Raw genomic sequence first — 16,378 nt, forward strand, 5'->3', positions numbered from 1 at the left:
TTGGCTTTTTTTCAGGATTAAAAGAGTTAGTAGCATACTTAGAACAGGAGCTAAAACCAACTATATTAGCAGTTGGTTTTTACCCATTTGCCTGTAGGCTGTTTCCATATCTGTCTATTCGTTTTGTCTTCATTCGTTTAAATACCTGGCTTCCTGAGCGGGATTCCCCAGCTTCCTCCTTGCCTATGTGGAATGCCCCTCAGTCCTTTTTCATGATCTCACCTCTCCAGATCTCCCAGCTTACCAATTACCATACTTTCTTCTTCATTCAACAGTTCCTGCTCCACCTGAGAATATGAACTGAAAACTGGGTCATTATTGCAACCTTCATGTAGTTTACCTTATTTTCATCTTTTTTTTTTTTTTTTTTTTTTGCCCATAAAGAGTCAAAAAGAGCTGGACTTTTCTGTTTCAGTTTTACTCAAACTTTTTTTTTTTTTACAAGAAGGAAAAAATCCTCATTTAGGTCAATTTTAGTTTCTGATATTCTATTGAAGAGTAGCTGGGTAAATTCCCTCCTTAGCTCAAAGTTTTTTTTTGTTTTTTTTTGTTTTTACCTGTCTCTAAGCCAGCACCATAGTTCATATTTTAATTTTGTTTTCATTTACTTATATTTTCTCCATTGCTGAGTGTTCATTGTAGTCAGTATGGTTATTTGCTAATTTTATAGGTCAACAAGTTATTTCAGAACAGTTCTGTGTGTTTCAGCTGACACATGCTCTCCTCCCTGTCATCACATACTGAGTCAAACCTGTGTCATTGTGAGCACTATAATATTTCAGCCACTGGCTTTGTGTTTTTAAGGTAGCTCTTTTATTTTAGCTCCATATTTAACTAATGCCATGAAGGCAACAAGACCTTTATCTCATTTCATGTGTCAGGCACCATAAAATGCTGAGTCACAGTCATCTGAGGGCTGCTCTCAGTAGGCAAATGATTTAAAGTTGGAGGCTCTAGTGATTTCAGATTTCTGCCAGGCTTATATTCAATTCCTTTTTAAAATTTTTAATAATTTGGTGTAATTGTGCGGGGTTGGGGTGGGGAGGAGGTGGTGGGTAAGGACTAGGGACAAAGTGTATGAACTGTAAGAGTTTTAAGGCCATTCATACTGTTCACAACTAACACAATACAGACTATGTAATCCATTACTTTGCAGATAGCCCTGTATATATGATTTAGGCAGTTCAGACAGTTTTGCTTTCAGCTTTTTATCTAATTAGTTTTGAATGTACAGGGCAGGTGATGCCAGTTAAAATATTTTTCAGGGGATACAAAAGAAAGTGCTAATGGCTCTTGTCATGAAGATATTAAGACTACAGAATTGATGATTGTTGGTACTCTGGGGAGAAAAATTGTGGGGTTCGGATCACTAAATTCTTTGCAGTTCCTCAACTAGATTGTTCAGTAATGGAGCAACATGGTTGTATATGGTGTATACATACAAATATTTATATACGTACAAATATTTATATACATATACACACACAAATATATATACACATATGTGTATATGATTGTATATGGTGTATAGCCCCACTGCTAACCTGTCAAACCATGTCATGTCAAACTTTTCCATATCAATTAGCACACTGTAAAGGTTCAATTTGCTTATAAATTGCAATGGCATAGTAAGCATAAGAATGGATGTTTAGCTATCTAACTGTTTGGGAAAAAATAGTGGAGAAAATATCTCTACGTATTCATTCATCATCAGATATATATTAGGGCCCATAATGTATCAGACATTATCAGGGTTAGGGATATAGTCATAAATAAAATCCCTGCCCTCAACTTCTATCTAGGGGGGAAGACAGTAAACAAATGTATATCATATGGCAATATGTACTCTGGAGAAAAGGAAAAGGGATAGAGAGTTTTGGGATTGGATATTATTTTTATTTAGGGTATATGGGGAAGACTTAATTGATAAGGTTACATTTGCATTTCAGTCTAAAAGAAGTGATATTTGAGCAACCTCCCAGGCAATGGGCCTGCCAAGGCCCTAAGGCAGAACAGGCCTGTCTTACTTACAGGAAGGAGGCAAATATGGCTGGGTACAGCATGTTAGGGAGATAGTGGAAGGAGAGGTGGTAAAATCACAAGTTGTGAGAGACCCAATTAGGTCCATTTTATTTTATTTTTAATTTTTTTTTAACTTTTATTTATTTTTGAGACAGAGAGAGACAGAGCATGAACTGGGGAGGAGCAGAGAGAGAGGGAGACACAGAATCTGAAACAGGCTCCAGGCTCTGAGCTGTCAGCACAGAGCCCGATGCAGGGCTCGAACTCCCCGACCGTGAGATCATGACCTGAGCCGAAGTCGGATGCCCAACCGACCAAGCCACCCAGGCGCCCCTAATTAGGTCCATTTTATTCTGTGATGAGAAACCATTAAAAGGTTGTGAGCAGAGGAAAGACCTAAGTTACCATTTTAAATGTATCACTCTGATAGCTGTGCTGAGAAGCTATTGCAATAAAACCCAGGCTGAGACATGAAGTGGGCAAGATAGAAGAGGTGGGGGTTGGTGAGGATTGGTTGGATTCTAGATGTATTTTGAACTTGGAGCTGACAGAATTAAATGTTTGTTGGAAATGGGAGTGTGGTAAAAATAAAAGTTCATGTTAAATTAGAGATGCTTATTAGATATTCATGGAGCAATGTTAAACAAATAGTTGGGTTTATAACAATGGAATTTGAATGGGGAGTGTTTCAGGTTAAAGATGTAAATTTGGAACCCCTTCAACATATTGGTGGTGTATAGAGAGGTAAGGCTGGGTAAATTTATCTAGGATGGTGCATTGAATAACTGCATGTTAGAACCCCCTAGAGAAGCTTTTTAAAAATGGCAGTGCCTAAGTCTCTCCTCCCAGACGTCCTGACTGAATTGATCAGAAACAGGGTAGGGCATTGTATTTTTTTTTTAAGTCTAAGGTGATTCTGTTTTTGAACACTTAGATTGTTTACCCTTTTTTAAAAACGTTGTAAACAATACTTATATGAGCTTATAGTCTAATTTTTGTGTATACTTTTTGTTGCTCCTGTAGGATACATTTCTAGAATATTGATAGTATTTCTGTCAGTTTCAAACATGAAGAACATATAATTTTGTTCTGGAGTACAATTCTTAAAATACTCCAAAGCTATGAATTTGCTTAATAAAATTTCCATGCCTTAAGCATTACAATAATTGTTATTAAACAATTGATAATATAGATTAGGAAAAACATCCAAAATCTATAGTGACATTTAAGTGTCAAATCTTTCTCCTACACATAGTGCTAAGAGGTCTCGTGATTGTTTAATCAGAAAAAAAAAATCATAGTTTACAAAAAACAAAAAAATGAATAGCATACATAAAGCTTATTCAATTCTGATTTAGTCATTAAGGTAGTCACAATCTTGGATTCAGTTTTTTTTATCAGGCACCTTCTTTCTTGGTGAATTTCATCAAAGTAAAATCACAGTATCAAAGATACACAAAATAAAATGTTGTTAAATAAGGATTAAGGAAACCAATTAGGAAGCTTAAATGCAGGGACCCAGGAGAGAGAAAGGTAGACAATCTGGAGTAGGATGACAAAAGTGAAAATGGAGAGGAATGAATGGATTTGGTATATATCTCAGAAGTAAGGCTTGGAGGTAGGATGGATAATCCTCAAAGCTGTTTCCATATATTTCTCCCTCCTGCATTCCAAAAACAAAGTTTTACTATCTAGTCACCAGACTATATCACCTACTACTCCATAATGCATCGTCAATTTATTAACCCTTAGAGTCATTCCCCCATATTTCTCAAAAATTTTAGCTCTTGGCTCACTCTCTCCAACTCTACCACTGTCTTAATTCTTGGCCTGAAATATATGTGTAAATGATCCTTCCAACACCCTGACCTCTCAGTTATTACAACTCAAATCCAATGATCTTGTCCTACACTGCCTTGGAACTACTTACTCTCATAGTTTTAGGACTCGATCGTTGCCAAACTACCCTTAGTCCCATTTACTGACTAGCTTTCCATTCCCTCTAAGACTCTTGATTCTAACAATCTGTCAACCACACCAGGATTGGATTTAGCAAAGTGGAGACCATTAATGAGAACCATTAGTGAGACCATTTGAGAGTTTGCAGGGGAGAAATGATAATTTTTGACAGTGAGATTTTAACAAGAATGTGGTAAATTGACATTGTTAAATAGATTATGGGTCATGGCCCTATATGACTCACTGATTGTTTTAATGTGGATATTGAAAAGAAGAGAAGATGATGTCTAGAGTTTTGACTTGAGGCTAAGCTGCTGATAGAGTCATTTACATAGATAAAAAAGACTAAGGTGATAAAAAAGAGCCTAAGAGATTAAAAAAAAAAAAACAAAAAAACAAAAAAACACAGATTTGCTGGTTATATGAATTATATTCTATCTAGTTAAATTTGAAATTCTAATATTTAACTAGAGCCGTAGGCTAAGGAATCAGACTGAATCACTTGGAACTCAGGGAGTAAGTCAGGGCTGGGATACTTTTGTAGCAGTTATCCTGCGGTAGCATTCAAGTCCAGAGATTAGAGGGCAGGAAGCCCAGGGGTAAGGAGGAAAAACAGGCACAGTTTGAGTGGCCTACAGGTTTTTCTTTGAACAAGAAGGCAAAGGTAAGTTCAGAAAAGGGGATGGAACTATAGGAAATTTGATGGATGGTGAATTCTAGAGGAAGAATTTTAGCCTTATGATAATTTGGGACCCAATCCACAGGAATTTAAATTTCTAGTACCAGCCAGTATTGCTTTGAAACCTTTTCAGATCTGGTGTGATATGCTTCATAAACCCAAGATGATTTATTACAGAACTTTAATTATATTAAAGGGTATCAGATATTTTTTCAATTCTAGCCTAATCAAGAGTCCTAATGCTTGCTTTCTAAATATCTGGGTCAGAAGGATTAACCAGTTTCTCAAATGAAAAAGGAAAAAAAAGTACTTGATTTAATCTACAATAGAAAAATTTCATTAAATGACTTTTGGGATCAACTGTTTTCTAGGATTATCTATCTCAACTTGAATGGTTCTTACACATATAAGTCCATAAATGTAGACATCTTGCTAACAAGATTACCTCACCCCATTGCCTATATTTCTTAACTTATCCTTCCATTTTTCTTTTAAGTTTATATTTATTTTGAAAGAGAAAGCACACAAGCACCTTGAGCAGAGGAGGGACAGAGAGGAAAGGAAAGGGGGGAGGGAGGGGCAGAGAGAGAGGGAAAGAGAATCATAAGCAGGCTCCTCTCAGCATGGAGCCTGATGCTGGGCTCCATCCCATGACTGTGAGATCACAACCTGAGCCCATATCAAGAGTCAAAAGCTCAACTGACGGAGCCATCCAGACACCCCCTTCTATTGTTTCTTGTAAGTCAAACAAATATTTATATTCTATCTCCACTTTTTGTTAATATGAAAATTAGAATACTAAATGTACTTCTCAGCATTGGCTTTGATCACCTAATGAATCCTGAAAATTCTATATCAGTATATAGACTTATTTCATTTTTTTCTAATTTTTTTATAGGAACATACTTTGTGAGACTATACCATGATTAATTCTTTATTGATAGGCACTTGTTATCTGGTAATTAAGGTATGTATCTGTGCCAAAGATGAAAGTGCCTTAGAAGTTATTATTTCCCAACTTTTAGAAAATAAGATCCATTTCTTAAGGGACATCTATAAGGCTGAATCAAGTTTTGAATTTATTTTTAGTAGTTTAATTTGTAAAGGAAGTTGCTTTAATCAAAAGAAATTTTCAAATTTTCTTTGGAACAGAAGGCATTACTTTTAAATATCATGGAATTAAAGAGCTCCCGGGGGGCTATATAAAGCCAACAGCCATCAGCATCAACATTTGCCCTTTGAGCTTGAAGTTATTAGCTTTCTCCTATGATTCAGGGAAGGATACCTTGAAACTGAAAGAACAGTAGCTTTGAATTACAGTTTCTAGGTCAACGTAATGGAGACTACTTTAGCTGTGGTTTAGCTGTGGACTTGGCTAGCAGATCTTTCCTGCTAAGAAACAAGCTACTCAGGTCAAACTGGAAAAATACATAGAAGGAATCCAGAGGAATTTTGGTCTCAGTGATGGAAGACCTCTTTTCCTCCAAAAGAAACCATGTCAAAATACTGTGTCTTCTTGGAAAGAAGATCCCATTCTGAAATTTTATTTAGGGAAACCAAAGATAGGCCATTTAGATGCTTTTTATCTGGCAGATTAGTGGACTGGCAGACTGAGAAGGGTCATAAATGAATGGCCCACCTTATCTAGAAAGCCATCATTTCAGTGGTGGCCTAAGGTGAAGTGCCACCTAGCTCCTACAAGAATTTCTTGAGTTCTTTTGTCTCTTTTCCTGGCAGGATTAATGAAGTTCTAAATGTTAGTTGTGACCACTCCCCTAAAAGTTGCTCTGGGAATTGCTGCAAGTTGTCATCAAATAACAACAATAACAGTTATTGAATGCTCATTCTTGCTAGGTGCTATAGAATGGGCATGACCTTTTTCCTCAAAGACCATGCACCATGAAATTTCAACACTGCCTGTTCTCCAGCAATTAGATTCCTGAACTGGATGGATATTGAGAAGTGAATGTGGTTCCATTGCTCTTTGAAGATGGGAGATAAACAGTAATTGTTAGGTTCCAAAATGCTCTATAAGGGTAAGGGAAATGCCATCTGTAGATATGTGCAGGCCAAAGACTGTGGTTCTTATGTTTTGTAGTAAGTATTCTGAATGTGAAAGTAATTTAAAAATTCCTTCCCATTTTTCTATATGTTTCATGGGAGCAGGAACTACATCTCTCTTGTCAAAGCATGATAAGGAAGACTTTATTCATAGTGGGGGGAGCACTATTGTGTGATAGGTATAGTAACCACTTGAGTAGAATGTTGCAGTTTGACAGAGAGATTGGGCTCAACTCTGAATAGAACATGGACAAGTGGGAATTTATAGCCAAGGAATAGGGTGGGGTCAGTGGAATGAAAATTACTAAGAGGACACATTTGAGGTAAGGGGAGATTCCAGCTAAACTGACCTAACAAGATTCCTGCTGAAGGCAGGCCAGGATGATCATACATCATCTGGGGGATGGTGGAGGATGAGGAACCTGATTACATATTGAGGGTGATCAAATATGAAGGATGGGGTGGGGGGAGGGTTCTGGTTAACTGATTTATCAGGATTCTTGTTTAAATTGGACAAAGTAGAGGTAAATTAAGAAGTCAAAAAGTTAGACCTCATTGAAAAAGAGTTCAGGGGAGTCTGAGTTTGCATTGAAATACTGTTCACATGTGTGTAAAGCAAAAATATAAAACTCCCTGAAAAAAAGTAATGCATGCCCCACTGAATTTCTTAACTTTGGGACATGTGCATGCTGGTATTTACCACACTGGATTATGTGCAACTTGAGTGTCTAACCCAGTAGACTTTAGGCTCTTAATGAGTAGGATTTATGGCTTTTGTCTTTATTTCCTATCAGAGTATCTGGTCTAGACAGTACATGTTTGCGGAGTGAATGAATTTTGTATTATGAATTTTGAATGTATTATGTTTCCAGGCATTTTCCATATGAGTTTCCATTTAAATCTTTTTGTCTATAATATAAACACAAAGTTTTTTTGTGTTAAAAAATATACACATTACAAATGAGACCGGGGTTCTGTGTTGCTCAGAAACATCTGCTCTTGTGCTTTTATTGTGTATGTTGTAATTCAATAAAAATTCCTTTAGATTCCTATTGACCTTGTATTATTAATGTGTTCCCTATCAATTATAAGACATGTATTTGAGGATTTGTTTTATAATAAGTTTGATTTCTTCTAAGTTTCCATGTTCTGTTTTAAGAAGTTTGTAAAGCATAGGGATACCTGGGTGGCTCAGTCAGTTAAGCATCTGACTTCCTCATGGTTCGTGAGTTCAAGCCCCATGTCGGGTTCTGTGCTGACAGTGTGGAGCCTGGAGCCTGCTTCAGATTCCTAGTCTCCCTCTCTCTCTGCCCCTCGCCTTCTCATGCTCTGTCTCTCTCTCTGTCCCGCAAATGTTAAAAATAAATTTTAAAAAACAGTTTGTAAATCACAAAAGTGGCCCTGAACACACACAAGCCTCCACCTCCCCATTGTCCTAGCACTTCCACTTTCTCTCCTAATGCCCTCATCCTTCCAGTTGCTCCCATCACAAACACACTCTCCCTTATTTCACCCTGAACTCGTTTTCCATTTCTATCCACTCATGTTATTTCATGCCTCTCTACTCTTAAACCAGCAATGAAGTGGCTTCTAAAGTACTTGTCAAATTCAATTTGGTGACTGGCTATCAGAGTTATATCAATTTTGAAGGAAAATAAAACTAAATCTTTTTGGACCTCTTTCATTTCCCACCTCCCCTACAACATCTGATAATGGAAACACAGTGGAAACCTTTCATTGTCTTTCCATCCCCAGCAATTATTCACATTCTCCTCCTGAAAGTACTGAACTCTGCCCAGCAGACATTTTTCTTCCCAAATAGCCTTAAGTCTTTTGAATTTTCACCTCAGGAAATATGTGGAGTATTTAAAAAGCAGTCACTTTGGGAAGACCTATTTATAAAATTTTATATAAATCTTTACCACATCAGCCATACTATAAAGAATATCAACCACCTTTATCTTAAAAGGCTAAATAAGACATATGCCCAAATCACTCATCAGGTAGAAGATTCAAATTTGGTCTAAAAGATTTCGTGGCATTAACATAATCCCAGTGAAACCTGTAGACATGGTGTTTGTAAAGGTAAAATCTATGCCTGCCAAACCTAGTATTCCTCCTAAAGTACAGTCACTTGATTTCTGTTTGTAAGTGTCATCTATACAGCACAAGTATTTATGTCAGATGCACAGAAGGTAGTATGTATGCAGATTTTTATAACCCATGTGTATCTTCTTTTCAACATCCAGCCATTGTGATTTCAATCTTTCCACAAATTTTTGTTGAGCACTTACTCTGTTAGACACAGTGCTAGAGACTAGAGATACATTCATGAATAAAACAGCAAATTTCTTGCTTTCATAGAGCTTGTATTTCAGAATTGGGGTGGGGGGAAGAAATACAAAAGAGAATATCTGATAGTGTCAAAAGCTAAGGGAAAAAGACAGAATGGGGCTACAGAGTGCTGGGAAAGCATGAGACTAGGGGTGGGAGAAGCTATCTTAAATAGGGTAGCCAGGGAGGACCTCACTAGAAAACAATCGAGCTGAGACCAGAAGGAAGGTGAGGGAACTGGCCCTACTGCCATACTGCTCTTTTTAAAAAAAAATTTTTTTTAACGTTTTATTTATTTTTGAGACAGGGAGAGACAGAGCATGAACAGGGGAGGATCAGAGACAGGGAGACACAGAATCTGAAACAGCTCCAGGCTCCGAGCTGTCAGTACAGAGCCCGACGCGGGGCTCGAACTCACGGACTGTGAGATCATGACCTGAGCCGAAGTTGGCCGCTTAACCGACTGAGCCACCCAGGCGCCCCTGCCATACTGCTCTTTGAGGGAAGAATGTATTCAGTGGGCTTGGTTGATTAGTTTTTGTTTTTGTTTCCTTCAAGAAAGCTTCTTCTAACAGTCTCATTGAAAGAAAATATTTTTCTATTTCAGCAGGTCATTCCCATCCAATTACCATATACATTCTACCTTCTTTTAACTTTTGAAGGGTTTAAATGGATCACGAAGATCACAAAATCCATTTCCAACTGAAATACATTACTAAATGAAATGCATCATCATATCAATAACTATAAAGACAGAACAGAGCCTATTAGTGATATGATACAGAATTCAGTCCATCTATTAGAATCATGGCCAAGATCTAGCAGAAAAGAGACAACTCTCTTGCCTAGCCGTATAGGGTGAAAAATGCAGAGTAAAAATGTGAGTTAGACTCCTTCCCATTGCTAATAATGAAAGTAGATTAGCTGGGAGTACCTGATTTAGACATTTTGTTTTCAAATTAGCCTTTCTTCCCAAGGGATTGGTGATTTCAGTTAGGGTTCTTTGGGTGGCAAGGAACAGAGGTCCCCCTGAACTTATTTAAGTAAAGCAAGTTTTATTACAAGGATTTACAAGGTTTGACCCCTGAGTTCCCAGACCAGGAACCACTTTCCAGGAACCTGGGACCAGGAACTGTGCAGCTGTGGGAGCTGCATGCCCCCAATTCTGGTGTCCTACTCTGTCCTACTCTCTTTGCTCACTAGTTTCCTTTACCTATTCTCTAATAAATAGCTGTTGAGTTACCACTGGCTTTGGCTTTTGTTTTGACTAATTGCTGATTTTCTTTTTAATATTAAAGTAATACAGGGGTGTCTGTGTGGCTCAGTGGTTAAGTGACAGACTCTTGATCTCGGCTCGGGTCATGATCTCACGGTTCAGCATATCGAGCCCCACGTTGGGCTCTGCACTGATAGTGCAGAGCCTGCTTGGGATTCTCTCTTTCCCTCTCTCTCTGCCCATTCCATCCCCCCCCGCCCCCCACTCACATGTGTGCATACACTCTCAAAATAAATAAACTTTGAAAAATAAATTAATACATTCATGAGTAACGAATTATTTCTCACTCCAGACCCTTAGCCTTGTCCTCCAGGAGGCAATTTCTTTCTTTCTTTCTTTCTTTCTTTCTTCTTTCTTTCTTTCTTTCTTTCTTTTTAATTTATTATTATTATAATTTTTATTTACATCCAAGTTGTTAGCACATTGTGCAATAATGATTTCAGGAGTAGATTCCAGTGATTCATTCCCTATGTGTAATACCCAGTGCTTATCCCAACAAGTGTCTTCCTTAATGTTACTTGCCCATTTAGCCCATCCCCCCACCCACAACCTCTCCAGCTACCCTCAGTTTGTTCTCTATATTTAAGAGTCTTTTATGTTTTGTCCCCCTCCCTGTTTTCATATTATTTTTGCTTCCCTTCCCTTATGTTCATCTGTTTTGTATCTTAAATTCCACATATGCGTGAAGTCATATGATATTTGTCTTTCTCTGATGGACTAATTTCGCTTGGCATAATACACTCTAGTTCTGTCCACGTTGTTGAAAATGGCAAGATTTCATTCTTTTTTTAAAATGTAATATATATTTGGGGCACCTGGGTGGCTCAGTCGGTTGTGTATCCGACTTCGGCTCAGGTCATGATCTCACGGTTTGTGAGTTCGAGCCCTGTGTCAGGCTCTATGCTGATAGCTGGGAGCCTGGAGCCTGCTTCAGATTCTGTGTCTCCCTCTCTCTCTGCCCTTCCCCTGCTTGTGCTCTGCCTCTCTCTGTCTCTCAAAAATGAATAAATGTAAAAAAAAATTTTTTAAATATATATTTATTTCACATGGTAGAAAGACTGTGTATTAAAATGACATCCTGGACTAGTGTTAAAACTGAAACCAAAATAGGTAGGGAGGGGTGGGAATGTAATTCCTATTTATTTATTTATTTATTATATGAAATTTATTGTCAAATTGGTTTCCATACAACACCCAGTGCTCATCCCAACAGGTGCCCTCCTTAATGCCCATCACCCACTTTCCCTCTCCCCTAACCCCCATCAACCCTCAGTTTGTTCTCAGTATTTGAGTCTCTTAAGATTTCATTCTTTTTGATTGCCAAGTAATACTCCTTGTATGTATATACCACATCTTCTTTATCCATTCATCTGTCGATGGACATTTGGGCTCTTTCCATACTTTGGCTATTGTTGATAGCGCTGCTGTATACTTTGGGGTGCATGTGCCCCTTTGAAACAGCATACCTGTATCTCTTGGATAAATACCTAGTAGTGCAATTGCTGGGTCATAGGGTAGTTCTATTTTTAACTTTTTCAGGAAACTCCATACTGTTTTCCAGAGTGGCTGTACCACCTTGCATTGCCACCAACAATGCAAAAGAGATCCTCTTTCTCCTCATCTTCACCAACATCTGTTGCTGCCTGAGTTGTTAATGTTAGCCATTCTGACAGGTGTGAGGTGGTATCTCATTGTAGTTTTGATTTGTATTTCCCTGATGATGAGTGATGTGGAGCATCTTTTCATGTGTCGGTTGACCATCTGGATGTCTTCTTTGGAGAAGTGTCTATTCATGTCTTTTGCTTATTTCTTCACTGGATTATTTGTTTTTTGGGTGTGGAGTTTGAGAAGTTCTTTATAGATTTCAGATATTAACCCTTTATCTGATATGTCATTTGCAAATATCTTCTCCCACTCCATTGGTTGCTTTTTAGTTTTGCTGATTGTTTCCTTTGCTGTGCAGAACTTTTTATCTTGATGAGGTCCCAATAGTTCATTTTTGCTTTTGTTTCCCTTGCCTCTGGAGACGTGATGAGTAAGAAGTTGCTGCAGCCAAGGTCAAAGAGGTTTTTGCCTGCTTTCTCCTTGAGGATTTTGATGGCTTCCTGTCTTCTGTTTAGGTCTTTCATCCATTTTGAGTTTATTTTTGTGTATGGTGTAAGAAAGTGGTCCAAGTTCATTTTTCTGCATGTAGCTGTCCAGTTTTCCCAATACCACTTGCTGAAGAGACTGTCTTTATTTCACTGGATATTCTTTCCTGCTTTGTCAAAGATTAGTTGGCCATATGTTTGTGGGTCCATTTCTGGGTTCTCTATTCTGTTCCATTGATCTGAGTGTCTGTTTTTGTGCCAGTACCATACTGTCTTGATGATTACAGCTTTATAATACACCTTGAAGTCTGATTGTGATGCCTCCAGCTTTGGTTTTCTTTTTCAAGATTGCTTTGGCTATTCAGGGTCTCTTCTGCTTCCATACAAATTTTAGGATTGCTTGTTCTAGCTCTGTGAAGAATGCTGCTGTTATTTTGATAGGTATTTCACTGAATATGTAGATTGCTTTGGGCAGTTATCAACATTTTAACAATATTTGTTCTTCTAATCCAGAAGCATGGAATATTTTTCCATTTTTTGTATCTTCTTCAATTTCTTTCATAATCTTTCTATAGTTTTCAGTGTATAGATTTTTCACCTCTTTGGTTAGATTTATTCCTAGGTATTTTATGGGTTTTGGTGCAATTGTAAATGGCATCAATTCCGTGATTTCTCTTTCTGTTGCTTCATTATTGGTGTACAGGAATGCAACCGATTTCTGTGTATTGGTTTTATATTCTGCAACTTTGCTGAATTCATGGATCAGTTCTAGCAGGTTTTTTGGTGGAATCTTTTGGGTTTTTCATACAGAGTATCATGTCATCTGTGAAGAGTGAAAGTTTGACCTCCTCCTGGCCGATTTGGATGCCTTTATTTCTTTGTCTGATTGCTGAGGCTGACTTCCAATACTCTGTTGAATAACAATGGCGAGAGTGGACATCCTTGCCTTGTTCCTGACCTTAGGAAGAAAGCTCTCAGTTTTTCCCCAAGGTTCTTCTTATAAAAAAAAATGGAAATGTATAAAGTATAATAAAAACTTTTATCTTATTGAAATTAAACACTGATCTTCCAGTATTGGATATGGAGGGAGAGTCTCTGATGAGGAGGTATAGCCAGCTACTGTTATTCTACCTATGTGTATGATGCTTACAGCTTTTACTTAATATACTTAATTGTAGAAAATTTGGCAATTCAAGATAACCAAAAATAAAACAAAACTCTTCGTTACTTGGTGTTCAATAAATCATAACCTTGTTTTGTAGCATATCTGTGCATCTGCAGAACACGTGGCACTGATGCACAGAATCACAACTCTACATTGTCTCCTGAAACCTCAAAGACTAAAACTTGCTAAGGAGGTATAGCATAGTTGATTCTGACGGCTGCTTGACCGCTTACTGTGTAACATGAGGCAAATTCACTGCTCTGCACTTCAGTTTCTTCATCTATAGAACTGGGATGGTAACAGTACCTACTTGAAGAGTTAGGAAGACTAAATGTGTAATAGCTGTAAAGTGCCAGGCACACTGTAAGTGCAATACAAATGTGTTATTACCATAGAAATCATTTTAATGTTTTAGCCCAATTCTTGGAAAATTGAGAACACATGTAGGTCTCATTTAATAGCTCTTATTTATCTAGAAGAATTGGTTAATCAGGGCACTGCCTTCCTTGACCATGTCAGATAACAGGAAATTTATTGTATTTGGTGTTGTAGAAGTATATATTCAAAAGGATGGTTATCATCATGGGTAGCTTAATATAGTCACAGAGTGATTGATACAGAAGTAATTACAGAGTGTGCATACATGATCTGGTACACATCTATATTTTTCCTAGCTTTGCCCACAGAGAGAGCCTTAGTAGCAATGAGCACATCCAATACTGAGATCTTGTTTTCTAAACACCATTCTCTAATAAAAGAAATCAGGTCTTGGGCTGCCTGGGTGTATCAGTTGAGCATCCAGCTTTGGCTCAGGTCATGATCTCTCAGCTGGTGAGTTCAAGCCCTGCGTCAGGCTCTGTGATGACAGCTCAGAGCCTGGAGCCTACTTTGGATTCTGTATGTGTCTCTCTCTCTGCCCTTCCCCCGCTAATTCTCTCTCTCTCTCTCTCTCTCTCTCTCTCTCAAAAATAAACATTAAAAATTTTTTAAAAACTAAAAAAAACCCCAAAATATAAAATAAATATATAGGAGTCCATAGTGATATAAATAAACAATTGAATAAATAAATAAGTAGAGGAGAAGAGACAAATCTTCCTTGCCAAAGAATTTATATTGATAACCACCCCTCCTTGGGAAATGGAGCATAACCTCCACCCCAGCACCAGAGTGGGCTGCATTTAGTGATTTTCTTCCAAGAATAGAGTACGGGGGCACAGGAGAGTAACTTTACAGTGGAGAAATGTGGAAACACTACCTGAGCCTGGTAATCAAGGTTAACATCACCAATAAGTCATGTTGATAGCATGTACCCTGATAGTATGTGATGAAAAGGTTATTTCACCTCCGTGATGTTCTTCCTAAAAATGCATAATTCCATATCTAAGAAAATAATCAGACAAATCCAAATTGAGGGACAAAGTACATGATCAGTAATTCTCAAAACTGTCCCAGTCAGGAAAAACAAGGAAAGACTGAGAAACTGTCATAGACCAGACAAGAGTAAGGAAGCTGGACAACTAAATGTAACATGATATTCTGGGTGTTACTTTGGAACAGAAAAAAGACATTAGTAGAACAATAAGTGAAATCAGAATAAAGTCTGGAGTTTAGTCAATCATTCCAAGTTGGTTTCTTAGCTATGACAGATATACCATGGCAACTTAGGATGCTAGCAATGGGGAAATTGGTTGAGGGGTTTATGTGAACTCTCTGTGCTATCTTTACAACTTTTCTCTAAATCTAAAGCTATTCTAAAATAAACAGTTTATTAACCCCACCTTTTCCCCAAAAAAGGATAGCCAAATATTTGTTCCTTCTGGGTGTCTGCTCCATTAGAGACTCTACTTGGTCTGTTCCTTATCTGGGCCTTTAACAAACACTATGGTAGGACTGATTAGTCCTACTTGCCATTTATCAGTGTCCTTCCATTTATGCCCTTTCAGCCACTTTTCAATTCCTGTGAGTATTTTTATCCAAGTTATATTAAAATAATTCATAAAATAACTTTGAAACATCTATCATGTGCTTAGGTACCAAAACCTTTTTCCTTCATACATTTATTTTATAATGCTAATGGAAAGAACCATATCATTCTTCTCAAGTGGTTTGAGACCATATAGTCCTAATATTTGTTATTTACGATCCCATTGTCTTCTAGACTTTGGCACTTGATTTATTATTTAATTTTTTAAAAACCTAGAAAGTGGAATCCATAATCCCTCATTTATCAGTTCTTAAAGAACAATAGAAATGATTACAACCTTAAGACTGAAGTCTGATGGAAAGAGTAATAATAAATCAATACTACATTTGTTAATCTGCCAAGATTTGGAGTGGATTGTTTTAGTTAAATGGAAATTATAAAAATAACTTTTAAATCCCATTAGTATCCTCAAAGGTATTTTCTCTGCAATTAGTGGCTAGAATGTATTCAGATTTTCCAAGGGTACCTCAAGCAGCTTTTCTTATGTCCTTTTCTAAAAGATGTGTAAATTTTTTTAGTGAAAAATTTTCCTCTATTCTTATTCTCTGAAAAAAGGTGTCAATATTGCCATCATTTGGAAGGAGTTTTAATTTCTTACTCTTTTTCCTGTTTTAAAAATAAATTCTCTATTGTCTGTCTTGATTTGCCTATACTTGCCTATAGAGTCTTATGGGTTCATTTTTATAACAAAAGGAGTGTAAACGAGAAAGTCTAAAATAGAAGTTGCAACCTGGTGACCCATAGGCCGAATATAACACAGATTTGTTTTGGTAGGTCCCATATAACTTAGAACTTTTTCACATGAAAG

The sequence above is a fragment of the Panthera uncia genome (assembly GCF_023721935.1).
Source record: "Panthera uncia isolate 11264 chromosome E2 unlocalized genomic scaffold, Puncia_PCG_1.0 HiC_scaffold_19, whole genome shotgun sequence".
Lineage (NCBI taxonomy): Eukaryota > Metazoa > Chordata > Mammalia > Carnivora > Felidae > Panthera > Panthera uncia.